This window comes from Ammospiza nelsoni, chromosome 3, assembly GCF_027579445.1.
Source record: "Ammospiza nelsoni isolate bAmmNel1 chromosome 3, bAmmNel1.pri, whole genome shotgun sequence".
In the NCBI taxonomy this organism is placed as follows: domain Eukaryota; kingdom Metazoa; phylum Chordata; class Aves; order Passeriformes; family Passerellidae; genus Ammospiza; species Ammospiza nelsoni.
The window spans coordinates 101,350,448-101,374,307 of NC_080635.1; the positions used below are offsets into that span (position 1 = coordinate 101,350,448).

The 23,860-nt window shown below is 42.5% G+C and overlaps 1 protein-coding gene across 1 annotated transcript in view; it reads left to right on the plus strand.

The window, feature by feature from the left end:
- Positions 1-23,860, plus strand: part of ANKRD6 (ankyrin repeat domain 6) — an 84,816-nt gene that overhangs the window by 26,395 nt on the left and 34,561 nt on the right. Inside the window, exon 3 of the mRNA XM_059467732.1 lies at positions 13,610-13,751. The gene's annotated coding sequence lies outside the window, so the exon portion shown is untranslated. The remainder of the gene's footprint in view (positions 1-13,609; positions 13,752-23,860) is intronic.

Below are 23,860 nucleotides of genomic sequence, written 5' to 3' on the forward strand. Positions count from 1 at the left end.
CCAGTCATGTGGGCACCAGTGCCAGAACAAAATGTGGCCTCGTCTGAGTTGCTTACAGATGAGGAACATGTGTGTTGGCCCATCATGTTGTTTATTCTGTTTAAATTTGTTAATGTGTAATAATGTGAGAATTTAGCAAGTTACCCCATTCCTCCCCACTTCCCTCTGCACCGAGGCTGCTGCTTGTATTGTTTCCTTTCTTCTTTTCCTTCTTTCTCTTTTAATGTTCACCAGAAATGTGGAGTAAAGAAGTTTTACACTGCTGCAGCAAGTGTAGCACCTGCCATGTGAAATCTCTGCTTTTCCCTTTGAGTGAAAGCCTTAACAACACTTCTCCCAGACGGAGATTAAGGCCTTGGAATTCCTGTGTGGGGTGAACATTTGATTAACACAGGGTCCTTTTATTGTCACCCTGCCTTTCTGCTCTTCCTCATTAGAAATCAGTGACTCTTCCCCAATTCATTCATGGCACAGAGAAAAGAATGTCTAATTATACATATAAATAAAGAAAATATATAGCATGCATTCAGCTAGTAAAATGAGCTATTTTCCCTCATGGGGAGGGGATTAGTCAGGGGGGCATTTGTCTCCTGCAGCTGCTGGTAGAAGTCTCTGACAGATGGCAGTGCAAAAATAAATAAATAAATAAATAAATATGCACATGCATGTTGTATATCATGTACGTGCACACACAAGTAGGAGAACTAAACACAGTTGCTGTTCATAGCTAATTTTGTGTTATGTTTCTGTTTCAGTGAAGGGATGTGGTGGCCTGGAGTTGTGGGAAGTTTTGCCTTTGAAGATTGGAAATAGTTTTGCTCCTGCAAGCTGCTGTTTCCGTTAGGACTTGACAGCACCATTGGATGGAGAGGATTTATTTGCTGGGGATTATCCAGGGAGGGGTGTGGGGGTGTGTTTTGGCCACAGCATGGTGCTCTGGGGACATAATCCTTCCCCTAAGCAGTTGCACAGTTTACAGAATAGAAATGGGTATGTTGATAGTTTGCTGTAACCCTTTTAGCCCTTATCTCCAAGGTTTTCTCCACTTTTTAGTGATGCAGTGCTTCCAGACACAGCCAGGGTGAATATGTGCATCAGTTCACCTGGGGTAGAGTTCCCCAAGTGCTTTTCTGCTGTTCTCTGCCTGCTGCCTCCCAGCTGAGCAGCTGCAGCTCATGCCAGGGCTGGTGTTTGGGGCTGCAGTTCCCTTCAGCCAGGTGGGAGCACGAGCACAAGATCTGTGGTGCAAAACCGAACCAAAACCAAGCTCTCTTGGACTCATGTTACCCTGTGCCAGGGCAGTGTGGAGGGTCTGCTGATGCAGAGAGAGGTGGGAGCTGCCTGGGGGAGACATTGCAGGTCCAGCTGCTCCTGGAGGGGGTTTGATGGGGAGCAGAAGCTTTCTTCTGGAGTGGCAGGATGGTTGTGTGCTGTGTTGGTGGTGGGAGCAGTGTGACCAGGGCTTGCCTTACCCCTGGAGCTTGGGGTGCAGGCTTGGAGCTGGCTGGAGTCTAGCTATAGGGATTCATGCCAGAGGTGCCCAGAGCAGGGTTACCAGGCTCAGTGTGATAGGGGTGGTACAGAACAGAAGGAGGAAGGAAAAATCACCTTAGGTATCTATAAACCATAATGCAGAGTGTAGAAAGTAATGTGAAAAAAACCATACATATATAAATATATTTCATGTATATGTAAATGTGTCAAATACATATATGTATCAAATTGGTAAGGAAAGTTTTGCTTTGCTCACCTTCTTGGTCTCCTCGCTCAGCCCTGGTGGTCTTTGTAGTTTTGTCATTCAAGTTTCTGACAGAAGTAAGGATCAAAACACAAGCCCCCCAGCAACTGTGGTTCAAGATGAGTTCAGGTGAAATGAACATGACTGAGGCAGATGTACTTGCGCAGGTGCTTAGTGCTTTCTCAATGGGAGATGCTTGTCTGTCCACTGCTGTGGAGGTTCTGCCTTCAAAATGTACTGGATCCACTCCAAACCATAAGGTGGCCATGGCCAGACCGTGCCTTCCTTCATCTTTCAGTTGGTTTTACTTCTGTTTTTAATGTTTCAGCATAGTAAAGTTTTTATTATCCCCACACCTCCCTGAGAAGCTTATTCTACTGCTATGTAAATTGACCTGGTTAATAACTCAGTTTCAGTATTAACTTTTTTAATGCATTGTCACATGGGTACCTGAAACTGTCAACTTTCTTTGGCAGTGGTGATCAAGAACCCAAAACTAAGACCTCATAGAGAGGGTGTTTCCACAAACACCTGTTCAGTTTCTTTGTGGAGGCACAGAACGAGCTTCATTCTTGCAGCTCTGGCAAATGAGCTGTGACACACTCTTACTGCTGCTGCTGCTGCAGGTAATCAGCTAGAGGTTACTTTCCTGAATGAAATACATTTAAATGGCAGGGAATGAGAAGACTCTGGTTTATTTTGATTGCCTTTCCCCATGATATTTGAATACTGCAGTATGTAATATGAACAGTTATATACTAAGATTTTTTCTCCATACAATACCATAAATCAAGAGACAGTTTTAAAATACCCAAATTGCTTTTCCTGACTTTGCCTTTTCTCCTGAAGAGCCCAGGAGCTTATATCTGAATGCTTCAAATGAACATAGTGTTCTATTTATGCTGAATAAAACTATAGATTTTTATGTTGGATAATGCATTTCTGAGGCAAATATCATCACCTGAATGTACAAAACATTTAGAGTCAACCCTCTTTGTTTATGTTTTCATTCCCAGGTCAGTGGTAAAGGAATAGTTATAAAACTGCTCATCAGAGGTTTTGATAAACATTTTTGTATAGCTGCAGAGTGATTAAGATGTAATAACATGTTTGAGATATGTTTGAGGAATTAAGCACTTAGTAACCTAGTACATACAATACTAGCTGTTACAGAACAGCGTGGGTTTCTTCTCCTTACCAAAGAGGTGATAAATTAGGGTGTTTTACTGTGCCAACTCCATCCTTTTTCTTAGGTTCAGCTTCTTTTAAATTGACAAGAATGGGAAAATAAATATGACAAGAATAGGTATAATCGCTCAAAAATTCTTCATTCAGAATGCATGAATATAAATTGGGGGCACAGGGGTGAATTTGGAAAAACAGAATAGAAATTTACTCTGTAATCTGTTTGTAACAGACTCAAATGATAGCAGTTTAAAAAGTGGGAGAGCCTTGGAAGGAGCTGAGGCAGCAATGGAAGCACTTGCTCGCTGGCTGGCTTGTGCATGCAGGCGTGTGTGGCTGCTTGTTTTTCAGACAATTGTGCCAGTGCTGTAAGAGCTCTTGTTTGGCACAGCATCACTTGAGTGCCCTGAGACTGGGCTGCTTGTTTCATCCCAGCATCTGGTGAGATTAAGTATTAGTGCTGCTGTTTAATGAACAGTGTGCGGATGTGCATGAGTATTTGGGGTTGTTTTTGTTTCCTCCGGTTTGTAGCCGACAAAGCTGTAGGGATGAACAAAGCCTCCCAGGCTGCCTACTACATAGATTAATTTACAGCTGCCAGTTTATATTAGTTGTTCTATTTATTCTGCTTCGGTGCTTTTTTGAGGAAAGGAGTATTTCTTAGTCAATTGTCTGGCAAAGAGAAAGGAATTCAAGAAATGTGAAGCAAACAAATTCACGGTAATTAGACAAGCTTTTGGCAGATGAACTGTTTGCTCCCTTTTCTTATGATATTATGGTACATGGAAGGACTGAAGTTTGAAAACAGAATTTAAGTTGACATCTAAACTTTGTCTTTACTCTCTTGTTCTCTGTGTTGGTGATGCTGAGCCTTGATGAATGGCAGCTTTAACCACATCTCTTGTCTGCCTGTTTAGCGTAGCCCTACGGGAGGTTTTGACAGGCACAGCAGCTTATGTCTCTTGTCTCTGCAGCTTTTATGATGCTGTAGATTTATCAGGAATGCTCTTTATTTGTGTTTTCCTGTAACTCTCCTTCTCCCTGTCTCTGCACTGAGTCCTGTTGCTGTGTGCTGCCCACCTGATGCAGCCAGGACTCCTGGCTCTTTCTGCTGTAGATATCCAAAGCTGTGCACAGCCCTGCATGCCCTGAGAGGCAGCTCTGTACATTAGGTGGTTATCAGTTAGTGCACAAAGTAAATAGCTGAGAGTTTATCCAAGAGCCTTATGGAAATGTCTGAATATTGATAAGGCAGACTGACTTATCTTGTCTGTCTTCTAAAACAATTGCTTTGAAGGACTCAAGTAGTTCAGAGTGGGATTAGTTGGTTTACTCAGAGCAGGATCAGGCACACTGGGGGATGTGCTCTTCTTCCCCACCCTCAGTGGAGCCAGTAATTTGTTGCCCAAATTATGGAGTATAAGATCAGACTGGGCTAAATATAATCTGGAATGATCCTGCACAGGTCATTCTCCCTCTTCCTTCTGCTGGGTTGCAGGGTGGGGAATAATGCACTGGGGGCCTCTTTGGAAATCAAGTGGCAGCTGGGAAGACAAGAGACACCCCAGGTGCTGAGAAGAGACCTTCAGGAACAGGAGCCTCTGCTCTCAGGACCCCACAGCGTCAGGGGAGCCCATTCTCCACCGAGGTGTCCCTGATGGACTGTCAGCTCTGAGGGAAGGCAAGGAAGTGAAGTCTCTGTAATTCATTCATAAACCTTGGCAGGTAGCAATTAGAGTATCTTGTGTACTTGGATGAAAGTGTCTAATGAGAGATCTGTCATGCAGAGATAGATACAGAGGCATATGTACATATTTATTTTTTTCCTCCTCCTCAGAAGGTGGTTTTGCCTGACTGTTTTGCTCTGTAGTCGGTGATTAGCAGCAGGCATGACACTGGTACTGTGATCTTTGCTTTCTTCTGTCTTGATTGGACTTTGGCTTTGGAGCTTGCAGGTGCCTCTGATGATGGTGCAGGTGTTTGCTGTGCAATGTGCAGCTTCATTTGAGACATGCTTTCTACTCCTCTTTTGATCTTTATCCTTTTGAAGGTCTTTGAACTGATTTGGAAATACCCTTTAATGAATGGGGTTTTTTTAACTGTTTCGTGTCACGTGTTTCAAGTATATGTGTGCTCCATTAATATGAATTTTATTTGTTGACTGTATCAAAAGTTATTTGATATGTCCTATGTGAAAGATTTCAAAACCTTATTAGCTAATCATGTTGTTTTTAAGATTGTGTAGCAAAGTGGAGCTGGTACCGAATTTCTTCAAAGTATACTTTGACATGCAGTGGGTACTTAGAGATAAAAATAAAAAACCCCAAAATCTTCTAAATGCCCCAAACCCCAAAACAACCAGTGAATTATCAGAAAGAAAAATATTATATGTGAGGGGTTTTTTTTGTTGTAACCAATCTTTAAACTTTAATAATTAATAAAACTATTCTAAACCCACTATTTTTCATAATTTTAATGGAAGAATCATTCCCTCTAAAAACAGCTCTGCACAATATTGAGAAGTAGCAGTTGTATTGTATAAAAAATACACCAAACAATTCACTGTTTTCTAATACTTTTCTTTGTCCTGAATACACATATGTGAAAATATAGTACTTTTTGGTTACAAAGTAGAAATGTCAATTTTTAGTTTTATATTTTGTTGCAAGTGATTGTGTCTTTATTACCAGACATGCTAAGCTTTCACATTCTTGATATTACATGTAAAATTAGTTCTTAAAATTAAATCAATTCCTCCCAATGCCTCACTTGCCAGTTAAATCTGCTGCTCAAAAAAAAAGCTCTTAAGGAATCTTTTTGGACATAAAATCTCAGGGCATGTTGGGTCATTTTCAGAAATGTGAAGCTGAGTGAAATGTTTTTTTTTCTGTTGCAGTTGTGGGAGGTTTTATTCCTGGGTTGAAATGGCAAAACATCAGCCCGGCCATGTGCCCATTTAGCTGCTGGTAGGGTTTAGATGTTCAGAGTTATTTGCTCTGTGGCTGGGGTGGGTTTACAAGTGTGCTGCTTCCTTGGTCACATCCAGCTCCTCTGCCATGGGCTGCAGCTGGTGGCAGCCTGGGGAGCTGTTGGCTGCTGCACTTCTCCCTCTTAGTGAGATGAGAGCCCAGACGTTGGATACTCTTATGTAATACTTTCAGGCAGTATTTTCCTTCTTGGTCTTGATACAAACAAGATGACCAGTCAAATGGTTTTTACCTTAATTTTTGAAAAATATATGGACATTTAAATTGCTTTGCTATTAAATTACTGGTTTTTGTTTATGGAGTCGCTTTCAGAAATTCTGTATGGTTCTCTTTTGTCAAGGAAATTTTATTTCTTGTTTTTTATCATATGCATTGTTTTATGTTACAGCTGAATAAAGAATCAAATTTCTTCATTACTACATGCCATACAGCAATCCTGAGTAGGTGAGAGAGAACTAGAGTATATCTCAGTACCTGGCCTCTTCATTCCATGTAGTTTGTGCTGCTTTGGTAGGCATCTAAAATCATTGCACTTGTTTTGATTGCTATCAGAAGGCAAAAAGTCTGACAAAAGTGCAGAGACACTTGTTAGTTTTACTTTCTCTTTCATTCTTTCCTTCTGCAAAAACATTTATCTGTTTTTTTCTATTACACCACCTAAGTCAACAGAAGCTTCATCCTTGTCTGTGTGAAAGGGAAATTGCCTCCTGTGCAGATGAGCAGGGAACAGGAATCAGACAGTATCTCTGTTAAGCTTCTTTAAACATTTACTAAGAGTTTTAGAGTAAAACCTTTGGCAAATGTTGTGGTTGAAGACTTTCACATCAAATGATGGTATAGGTTTCCTGGTTTTCTTTTATGTCCACAAATGACTTAACAAAAATAATGGCTGTTGACTGTATTATAGAAATATATTTTCAGAACGTGCATCATTAATAAGACCTTGAAAATAATTACTGTGTATAAAACTCACAAAATCCCACAAAAAGACTTTAAATTACATATGTTATTTTTTTTTGAACGTTTTCTTTTCAACGCTTTATTTGCCTTTTTTTTTTTTTCTTTCCTTCTGCTGTTTCTATTGGAGCTTACTCTTAAGAGCACAAATAAAGCAGAAAGTACTTGGGATATTTTTAGGGTTTTTTTTTTTCAGATATCCAGGTTGTAGCTATCCAGTTGCGCTAGCTGATTTTGAACCTTTTTCCCTTTTTATTTGTGCCACAGATGGGAAGCAGGCCGTGTGCTGAGCAGGTAGGCAGTCACCAGCACAGCGGGTGTGCCTTCTGACAGACCTGCCTTGCCTGCCCAGATGTGTCTGTGCATCTGCTCAGAGCAGGATTCTTATGGAAAGGCTGGAAATGGTCAGGAGTGGCAGTGCAGTGAATCCCATATTTGGGATTTCAATATCCAAAACTGAAATGGGACTAATCCCTCACAAACATACACGAAAAGTATGCTTTTTAGTTTAAATTAGATGAGGAAAAGTAGTTCCTGTATTTGCTGATATATTTTAAACATGATGATTTGGAATGAATGTGAGAAAGTGAACAGGTCACTTTGCCAAGTCTTTCAGGTGTTAGTTGAAACATCAGACTATTCCAATTTAGACATTTGATTCTTAAACCTGCCTGTCTGCCTGAGACTCTCTTTTAGGGAATGGAAGGAGACATTTTTTGTCCGAAGGGATGTTATGAATCTCCAAATTAAGCGCCTAGCGTGGACTGCCTTCTGTTTCTTTCTCCATAAGCATGCTCTGCAGTCACTGAAGAGAATTGGTCTGGGCTACCTGTGGATGTGTATCCCCAGTTCCTTGTCCTTTCTGAAGGGTGGTTGTGAGGTGGGACAGTGTGGCCAGCAGATTCTTCTAGAGGAAAAATCTAACAGCCTGTTCATTTGTTTGAATTAATTCCTACATATGGTGATCCTAAAACTCCCCATCTTTAGAGAAAGCTGAGTAAGTGACATTTCATAGGCTGTCCATTCTGTTATCTAAAGAGCTCCTCTGTTTTCATGTGGAGGCCACCTCATTCCCACGGTCACAGTGCTCCAGAGCCCTTTGTTCATCTTTGCCTCTCTTTTTGCCCCCTTTGGATGGAGGGGCATAAATCTCTTTGAAACATCCACCTAAAATGTCAGGGTACTTAATGAATCAGTGACACAGCTACTTGTGCTCATCATGAAACTTCTAAACAGAAAACAAATAAACAGACAGTAAGTTCATAAATATAAAGGTTTGTTTTCCTGCATGAACCATAACAATTCCCTGGTGCCTGTGCCTTGCAGCCTGTCACGGTATCTGGTTTTAATGTGTGTGCCCTGCAGTATCTTTGCAGGTAGCTGAATTGTCCTTCCTTTGGCATCCCTAACTTTAAATGGAGTAAGTTCTATCTGCCTAATCTTCCCCTCTACTCTTTCTTCCCTTTCTCATTTGATTTTCTTCTGAAAAGCAGTAGAGAAACTAACAAAAGAGAGGGAAATAAGATAAAATGAAGAAATGCCATAGTTCAGTTGAACCTATACTTGAATTAAGAACTGCTCCTTTTACAATTCATATTTTGGAGTTGTATTCCAGGGTGAAAATCCCTGTTTGCCTCAAAGAGTGTACATGGATTTTAATAACAAACATTACTCCTAGCAGAAAGAATTTTCCAGCATGCTGTGTTATAGATCGAGATCCATGGACTAAATATTCCAAAATCCAAAAAAATAGCCTAAAGATTTAAAACTGTTTGTAAATATGAACAATAATAAGCCTTGTAGCTCTCTGGGTATTAGGAGTTGGAGTGAAATAATCAAAGTTAACAGTGAATTTCCTGTGATGTAATAGGGTCAAGGATCATACTTATATTCTACTTAAGGTTTTGTATATGTGAGGTTAGAAGTGGTGAAGGTGGTACCAGAAATAGCTTTGCTGCTTTAGTGACAGCAAAATGAATGGTGATTAAAAGGTGCTGGGAATCCTGTAGCCTCAGATGGGAGCTAAGGGTTATAATAACAGTTCAGAAGACAGTCTAGAAACAATTTTTAGCTCTTTCTTTAAGAAGATGGAGGCCTTGACATAGCAAAATATTTTCTCTAAAGGATGGCCAGGCTGTTGTTGTACATGGGGTTTGTGCAATCTAAGCAGAGGTGTGTGAAAATTAGAGGTGATGTCCCTTTGTGGTCAGGGCAAGGGCCAGAAAGCAGCTGGGGCACCGCTGTGCCTGCATTACAGTTGTTTGCCTTTCTCCATCCATGGTAGAAGGGAATGTAACCAATGTAAATCAAAATTTTTTCAATATTTAAGTTATCCAGCAAAGTGTATCCAGCATGGTGACTACTGCAAAGCTTTGTGAGGGACTTGTGGGCTCCTGTTAAGAGAAAGAAATTGAAAGAATGAGTAATGTATTGCCTGTATATAGTGTAAAATAATGAGTGGGAGGAGCAGGGAATTGCAGAGAATTGGCTCCAGGGTTTTGTCTTTCCCTTCCCCCTTGCACCTGGGTGCATCAATAGAAAGGGAGAGCAGTTGTGTAATGGCTTTTTTGCCCATCGCTGTGTGCTGTTGCTTTGACACATGCAATTTACTTGGAAAAGCTTAAGTAGCCTTAATAACAGAAAGTCCCAGCAGAGCTGACACTAATGGTCTCCCCCGTTGTCAGTCTCAACAGAGAGATTAAGAGCTGAATGAACAAAGAGGCCCAATTACTGTCTCCCCCTCTGGACGTGGCCCATGAAAGCAGGTGTGAGCTGTGGCAGTGGCTTTGCACAGACTCTGCCATGCCCTGGTGCGAGGGGGTGGTTGCTGTGCTCTCGGGTTACTGCCATCACTGAGGGGTTTTGCTGCAGCATCACCCCGCCCAGCTTGTTTGCGCTAACAGTGAAGCCCGGTCATGCCCTGATAATGCCCATCATAGAGCACTCTTCAGACACTCACCATCCAATACGCTGTGCTAAACCCAGCCCAGCTGAGTCTGCCATTTTTTCTACTTGGACAAATCATCAAATAATTCCACAGACAAATCATCTTTTCCTTCCCAAGCTCTCAGGGAGGTGGCACAGTGCAGCTCTGCAGGGTGTGCAGCCACAGACAGACGTGTCCCCACTGGACTGGACTTGCAGAAAGGTCTCAAAGAAAACAGAACATTGTTTCTGCTTTCATCCAGAGCTCGGAGCGACTTGGTTAATAACAAAACATGAGCACCATCTGTAAATGGCTGCACACTACCCTTTATGAGTGCTGTTCCTCAAATATATTATAAAGCACAGTGCCAGCTCTCTTTTGCCTCCCTTCACTAGGACAGGTTTGTACAATCAATTCAATATTCAGTTTTAAAAAATTGCTGCTGCATGTGCTATAATTTTGTGTCTGTTTTTTATGGCTAATGTGTGGAAGGCTTTAATTGCAGCTCATTTCTCACTAAGACTGGCCTTTTTTCAGGAATTTTTCTCTTCTTCTGTTTCTCTAGCTTGGCAGACCAAAGATTTCTCACCATTAGGAAATAAAACAAATGTGTTTCAAGAGGGCTCTAGATGGGCTTTACCAACATAAGGTTTGATCGATCATGATTGATTTTGAAAAATATGTACCCCACCTTATTCAGTCTCAGTATTGAGGAAAAACATCATCTTTCAGTGAACAGCTGATATTTAAAGATGCTATCCTGTTGACAAACTGTTAAACCAAATCTGTCTCCCTGGGATTTAAAAGATTAAGACCTAAATAATACTTACAGCATCAGTATCCACATTGTCTAGCCTTGCCAGTCTTTGCTTTATAGCTCATTGTATTTTCCAACATCACTTAAAATACCAGGTACACCAGGTGAATGGTGGAGCTCAACATATTTGTATTTCAAAGGCAGTGAAATAGGTGCTTTGCATTTAATTAATTGAATGTAAGTATATGAACATTTAATTGATGTATATGAACATATTTCATTGATGGTTCTGGAGAGGAGCAACTGCTCTTGTTCAATATAATAACTAATATTTATGCTGCTAAAATATACTTAGTATGCATGAAAAATAATGGGTTTGGCTAAAATCAGGTTAGTACAGCTTTGTGTGTTTTTCATACAGCATAAAAAGGAGCACTGCACATCGAATGAATGCAATATTTAATCTAAAGTGAAATGCTTAACACTCATAGCAGCAGTTCAAAGATGAGGACAGCTTGATTAGTGTTTTAGAGTCACGCTTTCTTAAAATTGAATTCTTGTCTTACTGTGATAATTAAAGTTTTGCTGTTGATCTCCAGTGATTAAATTGGCTCCCTTATATATCACAGTTACAGTGTTGGTTTTTTAAGTGATTTGTGCATACATCAGAAATTGCAGGGAGGGAAAAAAGTGTTAACAATCTTTATTAACAAAGACTTGCATGACTGATGAAAATAGAGGAGTATATAAATTTTCTATTCCCATCAAAACAAAATTTGAAATACCTCCTCCTTAATGGACTGGAGTGCATTTTGGGAAATACCTGTGTATTTCTTAAATCATAAGCACTAAACAAATACGACAGTTTATAAAGAAGTAGTAATGTATTATAAATATTTACTCTACAGCCCCAGGGAGGTTTTTGACAGCATGGGCTTGTCCCTGGGAGATTCGCTTTTTTCTTCCTCCAGTTCTCTCTCAGCAATTGTTTTGAAGAGAATACTGGCAAAAGAAGCTTTTTCATTGTTTGTACTCTCTTCTCCTTTCTTAGAAGCCTTTCATTCTTCAGCAAAGGCAGAAGTTCTTTGCCTGCCCTCCTTTGCTAACCCTTCCACTTGCCCTGATGGTCGTGTACAGTCTCAGACCATTTCTTTGCTTTTTCAGCTCTTCTCTTAGTGTCCACCCTCACGTCTCATTCCTCTGGTTTTGCAAGCAGCATCTGAACCTCTTCCACCATGAGAAAAGACCAGACCATCACCAGTTACATTTGCTCTTTTAGATACCTTCTGCAATTCTCTTCTCCCCCTTATTGCTCAATGTGCTGTCAGTAGTTGTTGGTGGGACAGTGACTTTTCCAGTCCAGCTTTACACATTTCATTCTGGGCAATCCTTTCCTGACCTCTCCCTCCTCAAAGCTGACAATGTGTGCTTCCTCCTCAGCCTCACATCAGCGGCCATCTCTCTGCAGTCCCTGATGTCCTTGAAATCCCGCCCATGCTTTTGTTCTCTGATCTCATACAAGATGTTGGGTAGCGTGCCTGGGCTCCTAAACTGCTCATGGCATTGCTGCTGGGTCCCTCCTACTCTGTCTGCCACTCTGTTCAATTGCTGCTGCCTGATTTTCCTCACAAATACAGAACAGGGATCTATTTCACCTTTTGGACCCTTTGAACTGAGTTTCAGATTGTTAGTAGTCTTTAACAAGTAATATGTAAATTAGCAGCATGTTATGTTAATTTCATACTGTAGATGCTATTTGCCAGATAGAATATTTGTATTGCTGTTACTTCTGAGTTACTTCTGCTAGCCTGCAGTTTTCAAAGAGTATAGATAAGAGATAAGATAACCAAGTGAAATCACACTAGCTGTGTTCCCAATTAACCTGCTGAGGTGAACAGAATGACACACTAATCAAATTATCTTGAATTAGGCTTAATTTTTAGGCTTAATTATGTTTTTGCACGAATGTTTCTGGTTTATTTATGTTTTTTTTTTTGGTTTTTTTTTGTTTTTTTTTGTTTTTTTTTTTTTTTTTTATAAAAAGGAACCTTCTGTTTTTCCAGTTTGTACATGAAATTTTAAGAGCACATAACCTAAGGAACTTGTACCACCTCTGAGACATTTTAGGAACCTGTCTTCAGAGTACACCATTTATTCCTAAACTGCAGTAGCATATAAGTTCATCCAAGCTGTAAGAAGGGATGAGCCTGTCCAAGTTCAGTTTCTTGATTTTTACTTTAGGCTGTGTCTTTTTGCACATCATCTTGAACGTGACTGTTGATAGTCTACCTGTAGTTTAAATACAGTTTATTTATTTGGTTCTTTATATTTCAATTGGTATTTCCAATTAAAATGAAACAGCAAGGTGTTTTCACAAGACCGTGACATTGTCATTGACAACTTAGTCAGCAAAACAGTACCAGAAGGTCAAGTCACAGACATAACTAGTGCTTAGTTTTCCAATGCCTCTATGCTTTTGTACTTAAACATTTCTGCTGATCTGAATGTATTAGGAAAAAGGATAGCAAAAGCAGCTAAATTATGTGGTAATTTTAATTAGTAGGAAAGAGGGATGGTAAGGTCTTCCAACAGCATTTTCTAATTGAAGTCACTGAACTGGCATTTCAGCAATGATTTCTGCTTCAGAGATCAAGAGAGATTATTTATCCTTAGCAGTTTTCAGCACTCAAAAGTTCATGCAGGCCAAGTGACTTCCATCATTCATGAACACTGTTGTGAACTTGTCCCTTTCCTGATTTTATTGATTTGTCACGTGATTTCTGGGAAGAAATTAAAGTCTCTGTTACATTTTCCTCATCCTTACAAAGCAGTGAGAGCTGCACAGTTTTATTTTCAGAGGTCAGATAGTGGGAACCAAACTGGAGAGCTGTGGCTGGAACTTGTTTATAATGGGAAGTGGGTGTATAAACCTCAGGAGGAAAAGCCTGGGTTTGCCCAGGTGTGCAGGCAGCTGAGTGCTGCAGTAAACACTGGTATTAAATTTCTGTGTTCTCAGTCTGCTGTGATTCTCCGTTTATGATGTGTTTCTCCTCACCCAGGAGCAGCGTACAGAGACTTGCTGTTGTTGCCAACACTGGAAAGACTGAAGCTGGCACCCCCATAGTCCTTCTCCAGAGGTTGCCTTGCGAGACACAGCTATAAAATGTTCATCAGAAAAAACTGAACCCTCAATCCTTAAGAGTGAGTAAAATACAAAGGCGACCTTTCCGAATTTTTGTGTAAAATGTATAAAAATAATGCCATGGATTTTGTATTTTAGAAATGCATTCCGGTTCCTGGGTAACTAGGGACTCTTCACAAACTAGTGAAGAGTTTGGACTGAACCTGTGGCACTGGGTTAGGGTATTTACATTGCACTGCTGTGTTCTTTGGGGTGTGTAGTTCCTTGCTTCCTCTGCTGTCCTTGTACGCCTCTTTTGAGCTCCATTTTTGAGGACCAGAGGCTTGAGGAGTGTCAGAGGTTGAAATGGGATTTCCCTGAGCAGGAGGCTAGCTTAGCTAGCTTGAGTTCTTCAAGATAAAGACTGTCCCCCTAGGAAGCCCCATCCTCTGCACAAGGAGGGGTTTCTATGCACTAAAGTGTTCCATTGTTTCTGGAAAACAAGGCACTCTCAGTGCTGGAGGACCAGCTGCTCTTGTGGGATCACTGACTAGGGCTTAGAAAATTAGACCTGAGAGTGTGATGCAATTTCTGAAGTCCATGCAGAAGATAAGTCATTACTCAGATTTGCTGGTACTTTCTGCACCGGTTCATTTTTGCATCTCTTTTCCAATCTGAGTGTTTTCCCATGGTAAGTTAGAGTGCTTGCTCCACATGGTTACTCCTACTCTGTGGTCCCACTGTTCTCAGCTTCCATAAAGGACACCTCTGATTGAAGAGGTGAGTTATTTGAGAACTGTTACCTGTCAGTGTCCAAGGAGAGTCTTTTCCCTCAGAAAGCATCCCTCATTATCATGCTATCACCAGTGCACCTTCTGGTCTCACCAGAGATCTTTCCATTTAGATAATCCCTGCACAGCTGTCTACTGTCACCCTTGCAAGCCAACGTGAAAGCACGATCAGCCATGCCATCAGCATGGAGATATCTTCAAGTTAATAGCACAATACAGTCAAGCAACAAAAAATGTAATCTGGTGTGATGCATACAGCCCATAGAATGTGTGCAAAGCACCTTATTTTTTTAGTTTTATTTTTAAAGTTATTTTTATCCCCTAGATTTATTTTTCTAAAGATTTGGCTTATTTAGGTACTTTGTATTGTGGGATGCTGCTAATGAAAGTAATTGTTTTATTCCTGAGAGGACTGAGGCATATTGTAAAACGGGATGTAACCATCCTTTAATACAATATAAAAGGGTTTCCAGGTAGATACATTCTCTGTTGCTGCCTGAAATATTTGTGGATTTTGGCTCTGCAGGTTATTACTGCTTCTGCCCCTCCTGCTTGTGTAACTGCAGAGAAATGAGTGTTAAAACAGGACCATTGGGCTTGTCACACTCAATTGTGTTCTTGGTGACCCCAGCTTATGAAAAATAGAAACAGCATTTAACCCTCAAATCACTAATGGGGTGGTGGGACAGAAAGAACCTCTAAGCAGTGTGGGAGGGTGGAATATGGAGGAAATGCAGGAACTTCAAAAGGAGAGGAAATCCATGGGGATTTAGCTCCTCTCGGTCCAAAATCAAGAGGATTAAACTCTGCTCAGAGTTGAGTGCCAAGCACTACACTGTAAGAATGGATCTGTGATTCCTACAAGGCAAAGAATTACTGCTTAAGCTGCAGAAATAAGTCTGAGAATTTGGAGTGTGTGCTGGGAAGTGAATTTGGTCTGTCTGATGCAGTTGCAAGGAAAGGCAAAGCCCAGTTCCAGGGCTCTGAGATGCAGAAGTTGATCTGTAGAGGAGATCAGAGGGAATTATTAACTGTGTGGTCATCATGACCTGAAGGGTTAACTGGCCTACAGAAATAAGAAGATTTTGACCACGGGGGGTTTCAGGGATCCTGTAGCACAGAAGTGGTCCCAGGGGAAGAGCAGTAAAGCAACAGGCAGAGTCTGGCATCAATGATGAGCCTTGTCACAAAGCTGGGGGTCAGCCAGACATCCCTGAGGAGGGTCAAAGAGTTTGTCTAGAAGATCTTGTGGAAAGTTTGTGTGGGGAGCTCAACCTGTGTAGGAAACCACAAGCAGTGCAGGAAATAACCAGAGGATTTGGGTAAGAAGTCCTTTCTATGGCACAGAGACATTAGAGGGTGCACAACACACTCACCTGAGCAGCCAAGAGGTGCTGTTAATTTGTTTTTCAGCTGAAAGAAACAAGTAGATGATGATGATGATTTCTCACATCTCAGATCACTGTTTCCTGTTCTTGCAGTTAGAACAGCCAGTAGCAGTTGTTGAACCTTCCTTTCTCAGGATGTTTGCCCCTTTTTCCACTTTTCCCACTTCTTTCACCTTTTCAGATGATAAGTTCCTTGGTTTTCTGCTTCTTGATGGTATCTCAGGATGGCTGTGGTTGCTGGACACCCCCAGCTGCCCTTCAGAGATGCTGACTGCTCTTCTCAAGGATGCTGCTGGCTCCAGGCTCACAGTGCAGCAGGCATCTCCTCTTTCAGCGCACGTACTCTGCTCAGTGTTTCTCTCCTTGCAACCAAGTTGCCTTTAGGGCTGCTCGCATCAAGAGCCCTCTGCAAATATTCTGTGTAGTTTTGAGTACCAAGCCTCAAAAGAACTGTGCCAGGGGATGAGCAGAGAGCTGGAGTAAGTTATCTAGAGGGGAGTGGCAAAAACCTCCAGTGTTTTATCTAGACAAGAAAGCAATGAAGGAAATGAAAGGAGGAAAGGGGACAGGGATCCTCTAGAGTGATCTTCCATACTTCATTATGTTTGTCAATATAGGAGATATATATTAGGTGTCATTTTGATAAACCAGCTTATTTTGTGGGGAATAGAGTATTTTAATTGTCTGGAGTACAGTACTGACAGTATTGAAATCTCTGTTCATTGCCCCAGTTTCTGTGCCTTCACATGGCAGTCCAGTCAATTTGCTGAGACTGCTGACAAATGTATCCTTTGATATGTGTTGGAATCATTTTGTCATTTATGAACAGCTTTGCACTAGAATAGGAGTAGAGACCTTCTGTGGGTGTCATGTAGGACCCTGCACAGCTAGGAAACAGCAGTTTTGGTGGCTGACTTGACCTGACTACCAAAGCAGAATTGAGCCCACGGTCTCAAGAGGAAAAGCTTTGTCACCTTCAGCTGCTGCAGTGTGACCCAAAACACTGAGCAGCACAGGAGGTGTGCAGCATGGGGGCTTTGTGCACTGCATCAGAGTCTTTGCTGTCTTTGCCCTAAACTCTGGATAGGATAGGGTAAAGTCTCTGAACTTTTCTCTCCTTATTAGGATCTCCTCAGAGATGATTTAAAGTTGCTCCCCAACTTCAGGTCTTCTTCAGGTCTCTTGCAAAGTCTGCTGAGGTCAGAGAGAGCCTTCTGGCACACTCAGCAAGTTTGGAATCTTTCCTAAAGAGGTTCCCTGTGTGAATCAGATGCAGCTAATTTAGCTCATCAATAATGGTTTTTTTTCTTGGGAGCTACAGCCAGTTTCTCTACAGCAGCACTGGGAGATCAGTGCATGGGTCTAGGAAATGAGAATTACTGTCCTAGCTGTGCTGACTGGTGGGGTGATTCTATGCAAAAAAATGTGACCTCCATGTCTGCTTCCCTGCTGTGTTCAGTTTCTCTCACTTGCCCATTTTCCAGGGTGTGCCAAATCCCTGGATATTTGTGCTTCCTCTTGCTGTTGCAGTACCCTGTGGTGGGAGGCAAATGGAAAAATCGTGATCTCTTGATGATAATGGTGTGCACCATAACAGGGGCACACACCTCTCTGGGGGTTGCAGTGGACATACTCAGCTCTTCCACCCATGCTTGTCTGAATACACCTTTCTCCCACCCTGGCCTCTTCATCCCTAAGATTTCATCCACTGACTTTCAGCTTGAGCCTTGTTAAGCTTTTAATTGACACGCTGCCTGCCAGACTCTTGCTCTCATGCCAGAAGCCCAGCAAAACTGAGGAATATTGTGCCAATATCCAAACATCTTGTGTAGTCACGTTGTCTCCATGATTCAGTGCTGAGCTGGGTGGCACTGGTTCCCCTGCCTCACCCCACCTCCCCGTGCTCTCCCAAGACATCGGCTGTGAAGGTGCAGGAGGGGCTGTGTCATTGCTGCTGGCAGCTCCTGTCGTGCTTTTCTTGAAGAGGAAGAGCATCTCCAGTGCTCTTTTGCCAGCTGAAAAATATTTTGAAGCTGGTAAATGTGTTCTTTTCTTCTCTGCTGTGTCAGCCAGAGCATTTCCTGATCACTGCCTGGGTGCACATCTTTAATAGTGTGTATAAAAGATAGGATCTAGCTCAAATAGGAGTTTGTGCCTTGGTGCTGGTTGGCATTAGATTATTGTAGTGGTGTTTTCTGGCCTTGAAAAAAAAATCTGTAAGTGTAGCAATTAGTTTTTCTTGAAATTTTCTGGAGTGTCTTTTGCAGTATTAACCTGAGTTACTGTTATGTGCTGTCTGGGAGGGTGTGGGGCTGCTTGTGCTGGCAGGGAAGAGGGTTCAGGTCATACATGGGCAGGAGGAGATCTGTGCACCAGCCCTGTGACATGGCAGCAGCAGGGTCCCCAAACTCAATGACAGATGCTGTCCATGCTAAAGATCATGTGAACCCTTGCAGCACAGGACATGCTTTGGGATCAGAAAAGGGAGAACAGCAGAGAAGGACAGGGAGTTGGTTGTGGAGAGGGTTATGGCACTTTCTGCTCACAGTGAGGTCCTGCAGTCATTTTAATAGGTTCCTGCACAGAGGGTGACAGTGAGGGACAGTTCTCCCGTCCAGAAGCCCCACTATGTGTGATGGTAACAAAAAAACCCCACTCTCCCATGAGCACAGCCATGTGTCTGCTTGGTTCCCAAGGTTAGACTCTGGCACTTCTGTTAAACAGCAGTCAGCTGGAAAGATCTCCTAACTGGTTTTATGCAAATGGGAGCAGATATGTCATGCATGTGTGTTTGCACACTGGCACTGTCCCCTATCAAACAATAGATATTGTTTTGTCATGTAAATAGTGCCCAACTGACAGGGCTTTCTGGGAGTTGAGCTTGCTTGTACTGAGTGGTTTTGACGTGTGTGTATGCAGGTGTTGAAGGAGTGGGGACTAACAAAGCTGTGGAACTTCAATGAGAAAAGTCAAATAAACCCCCCAGATCATGTTATATGGAAAGTGGTAAGTATATAACTTGTGTGTTGCATAAGGGAGATCAGGGCTACATGGCAGAGAAGTAAGTAAGAGGGGAAGAAAAGCAATTGTTTTCATACAAGATTGGTTATGTTCAAGCAATGACTTGAAACTGCCTCTGATCATCATTGCTGGTCTCCGTGTGTCCGTGCTTTTCTCCAGGAGCATTCTGCCTGGCAGGTGCAGCTCTGGAAGTTGGTTTTGGTGGCACCAAGGCATTGCCTGAGAGCTGCCAGGCAGCTGAGGGTTTACACTGAGTGCAGCCAGCAGTGGAGGCCAGGCAATGGAGATGGACTGGGCAAAGCAGCTGGGGAATTGGCGGTCGCTGTCTCTGTGTCCATCGCCGAGCGGGGCTGGCTGTCTGTCCAGCCACCTGCAGCGGAGCAGTGGCATCAATCAGCATCAATCAGTCTGCTCTGCTTGTGCCGGGAAGCCTGATGAGCAACTGTCATGCAGATGCTCCCTGGGAGGCTGCTAAATAGTCATTGTTGTAGTAATTACTAGCAACAAGTGGGGGGGGGGCGGGGGGGGAAGCAGCTCAGAAATTGTTTTCAGATGTCTCAGACAGTGGTGATACTTAGGGTGATGAATATGCAACTATCCATATGAAAACTAAATTATTGTATTTTCCACAATAAAATATGTCACGAAAACAGTAAAATCCATCCCCCCAGACTCAAAGTCTATGTAGATGTCCAGTTCAAAATGTTCCTTTGAACCCATAAAACCTAACTCCAAAAATAGTGTTGATGATGTTGTAAAGGAAAGAAGAAAAGTGTGAATCAAAAGCACATTGTTCTCAACCTGGTGGGGGGCTTTACTGTTTTCCAGATGAAGCTTCTGCTGGCTTTCACAATTACACCTTTGACTGATTTTTAACTGTCTTTTGGGGCAGGAAGGGGTGAGAGGCAGTATCCTCTCTTTAGCAAAATATATATTTTTCCTGAGTTGTTTCTACTGGATCCATGATGAAACTAAAGAAAAATCACTGAAAGGGAAGCAGTGCTGCATGTCTCAGACAAACCCTTTTAAAGTCAGCTGAAAGAAATGGCAGATATATCAGCATCCTGCAGTAAATGATAAGTGGGTTCCAGGAAACCCACTCTTTCTAATGCAATAATCCACTCTGCTGAATAATGCTGTTATTCTAAAGTGAATACAATCTTAGTGTTTACGTCATATTTTATGTATGACAAACTGCTTTGCAAAGAGGCTGGATGAGAAAAAGAGCATTTTATAGATTTTATACTATTATGTACTAATAAAAAAAGAAACCCATTTTGCTGTGAGAGTCAAGCAAAGAAGAGCAGTATTTAGATGTAGGGAATTTTCTTAGAAAGACTATTATTATGAATTAGTAGCTTTTAACTACTCCCCCATAAAAAATTTGTATAGTTCCATATTTTAATATTGGAGTGTTCCAAAATAATTTAGACTAATTTTATTCCACTGTTTATGTTGAATAAAATAAAGCTACAAGATGTTGAGATTTTTTCTTGTACTAGATGCTCCCCAGGGCAGTGGTCACAGCCCCAAGCTTGCCAGAGTTCAAGAAGCATTTGGACAATGCTCTCAGGCACATGGTGGGATTTCTGGAGCCATCTTGTGCGGAGTCAGGAGTTGGACTCGGTGATCTTTGTGGATCCCTTCCAACTCAGGAAGTTCTGTTATTTTATGATTCTGTGGTTCTATTCAGCATAATTTCTGATGATAAACTGAAAAAGAGAATTTGGGATCCCTTGCAGAAAACTGGGGGTCCCTTCTTCTTTTTTCCCCCTTTCATCTTGTACCTCAGCACATATGGAAACTTTGTCTTAGCTATGTAAGCATTCTTTTATTCAAATACCAATTTAACTTAGTGATTGCATTGAGAATGACCTGTGCTCTGGCATTTCATCTTTTCCATTTAGCACAGAGAACTTCTTAAAATTGATTAGCTCACAGCTCCTAAATCTTTCATAGTTTTGGCTTTTTTCTCTTCCCTCAGTGAGAAAGCTGCTGGTTTTAACCCTTCGCATGAACTGAGGGGAATCTGTTGCCTAGCCTTTCAGTAACTGTGATGTTGATGTTTCCTAGACTGTCCTTTGGCTTTTGAAAATCATCATTCCTGTGCTTTTTTTGTTACTGACGTGCAGGCGCTAGGGCTACTGAAGCAGCCTGGCAGCAGTTTGGAGGGGAGGGAGCTGGGGAGGGGAAAGGTGCAGAGAGTGTTTTTGCCAGCTCTGCCAGTTGCATGGGAGAGAGGACAGAGCTGGGAGCTGTACAGCCCTGCCACCGAGCAGCCAGCTGCCCACCCACCCACAGGCTGCTGTGCCACCCCAGACAGACAGACAGACATGTCCTGAGTGTCCGTGGGCAGTGTGGCTCAGAGAGCTGAGAGCATAATCCGTGGGGATGCAGCCGGACCTCAGCACCGGGGGACGGTGCCTCGCAGCTGCCGATCGGGAGCACTGATCCACAGTCAGCCTGTCCTTTTCCACACTCCACTGATGGGGTGAGCTCCTTGTCCTCGGCAGGGATTGACCCACAGCAAAGCAGCTCAACCTGTGGGCATCACATCTCGCCAGTTTCCTTGGAGAGGCTCGGGAAGTAGGTGTTGCTTTCCCAGCCCGCTCCAGGTAAGTAATCTGATCTTAAACAAAGAAGCACAGAGATGGCTGTTTTTCATTTAAAAATATGCTAAAGCAAAATAATTTTTTCTGTTGTTGTTTTGAAGGCATAAGGTTTGAATATTCTCATGCTCTGTGCCTCCCTCGAGCTTCTGGATCTTGGGAGTGATAATGAGGGATTTAATTCTGGGCAGCAGGTGCTGGCAGCAGGGATGCGATGCAGCGCCTGTAATCGTGTTGTCGGGTTCATTTTGCACCATCTGGGTGTGAAAGGAGCAGTCAAGCTTTTAATTGCAGTCCTTGGGCATCTGGTACCTTCCTCCTGCTGCTGGGGGTGCAGGCATGGTCAAGGAAAGACACTCTGTGTGTCTGAGGCACGCAGAGAGTTAAAGCTGGGGGCAGCGATGCCACTGCCAGTGTAGCCACTGTGCTGGGGATGGGTCCCTGGGGAGGGGAATGGGAAGGCTGCTCCCACTTCCACTGTTCACCCATCACCTTTTTTACCAGCTCAGGAGAAAAGGAAAGTTGGTCTTTCAGTTGTCTGGGCTTCCTGTTCTAAATGGACTCGCTTTTCTGAATTGCAGATAATCCCAATTGAGGAGATGTAAAGCAGATGTGGTCATAGGGAATGTGACCTGTTGGTTGAGCAGGAGCCAGGCTCGTGCTGTGACTGCCCTCTGGGAACAGGACCAACACCTGCTGGAGACCTGGGCAAAGTGGGAGATACCCCTAAAAGATCTATTGCTGAATCAGCTCCTTGCTGTGTTTTTATGTATGATCCAAGTGGTGGAAAAGACAAGAAGGCGAAATCCATGATAGCAGTGACGTGGTCACAGTCCATCACTCCAGTGTGGCAGGGCATGGCAGGAGGAGGCTCATGATCTCAGTGTGCTGCAGGGATGGCAAAACTGTGGGAGAGAGGGAGAACTATTCAACTAGGGAGTATGATTTCCACCATTTACCTTGCATAGGTTATCCAGACTTTTCCAGCCCTACATGGTTGAGGTATTAGTGTCTTTCTAGCAGTGTGGCTAAGATGTGATGAGCATCTGTGGTTTCTGCAAACTTGCTCAGAAATATCAGTGTATCAGGAAAATGTCTCATTGAGACTGAGATTTTTGTAGTGAATATCTGTCAGTGACAGTGATGTCACTGCATTGTTTTGCTTTTGTTGTTTTTTTGTTTTTGTTTGTTTGTTTTTTTTTAATTTAAGAGGTAAGAAAACCAAGCAGGTTCTGACCAGAGGTGTTTTAAGATGTCAGTGTACATGCCTCCAGCCAAAGTGTTGGCAGGCATCTTAGGGGTAAGGCTGGGGCGAAACAAGTGATGGCACAGTTCACCTGGAAACTATCACTGCCCAGGCAGGCGCTGGCACAGACACACCCCATCCTCTGCCTGAGGAGCTCCCTGTTGTGAGGTGTGCCCTGCACTGTGTCCTGGTCACGGAGGGGAGCTGTGGGGTGTGCTCCTGGGTTATGGAAGCTCCATTTGGGATGTGATGGGAGACTCAGGGATGTTGGGAGCAGGGGACTGGGAGCATGGGCGGGTGGTGGGAGGTATGGAGGGAGGGTGGGTGTTCCACTTGCTTTGGACGCAGGAGTCACTGGAAATCAAATACTTGAGGAGGTAAGATTGAAACTTGTTTGTTACAGTTCAAATTACTAAGTATAGGCCATCTGTGTCACTTTTAAAATGGTTTGTACTATAATGTATACAGCACTCTGCCAGAGGAGCAGGGTATGATGTGCTAGTGAAGGGAGGGTTTTGCTTTCATCTTCCCTATTTTTTCATTTTACCAGGGTACAAACTGTGTCCATTACACTGAGGGTGTAGGTGAAACAGTCCAGTGGCACAGGGTACAGCACCACCCCTCTGTTGTCCTATGTTATGCTGACTTTGAGGCCCAGAAACTCTTTGTCTGGTTTCTCTAAATAAATGTGTAGCTATTTCCACCTTGCTCCAAACATTTAGAAAGGAAGAGAAAGGTGAGGAAAAGCTAACTTGAATCTTTTAAATGGAGATGGCCTTGCCTAATGCTTATACTTCGAAATCAAGAATCAGCTACCTGGAGTTTTTACTGGCTTTGGCATAACTTTCTATTGACCTCAGAGAAAGCAGTAACTTCTCTGTGCTTTCTAGGGCCTTTTTCTAAGATGCATGTAATATTCTCCTGCATATTGCTCACTTCAAAGGGTGTTATAAGAAATAAAGCTCATAAAGCATTCTAAGATTTGCTAATATAAATCACCTTAGGAGTGCAAATTGAATTATGTTGCCTTCTACTACTACAAATTAACCTACACTTGTAGTTATAGCTGTTCTGAGATGGATTTAAAGGATAACATAAGGGTGAAAGACATTGTATTCCAGTATTGATCTCCAG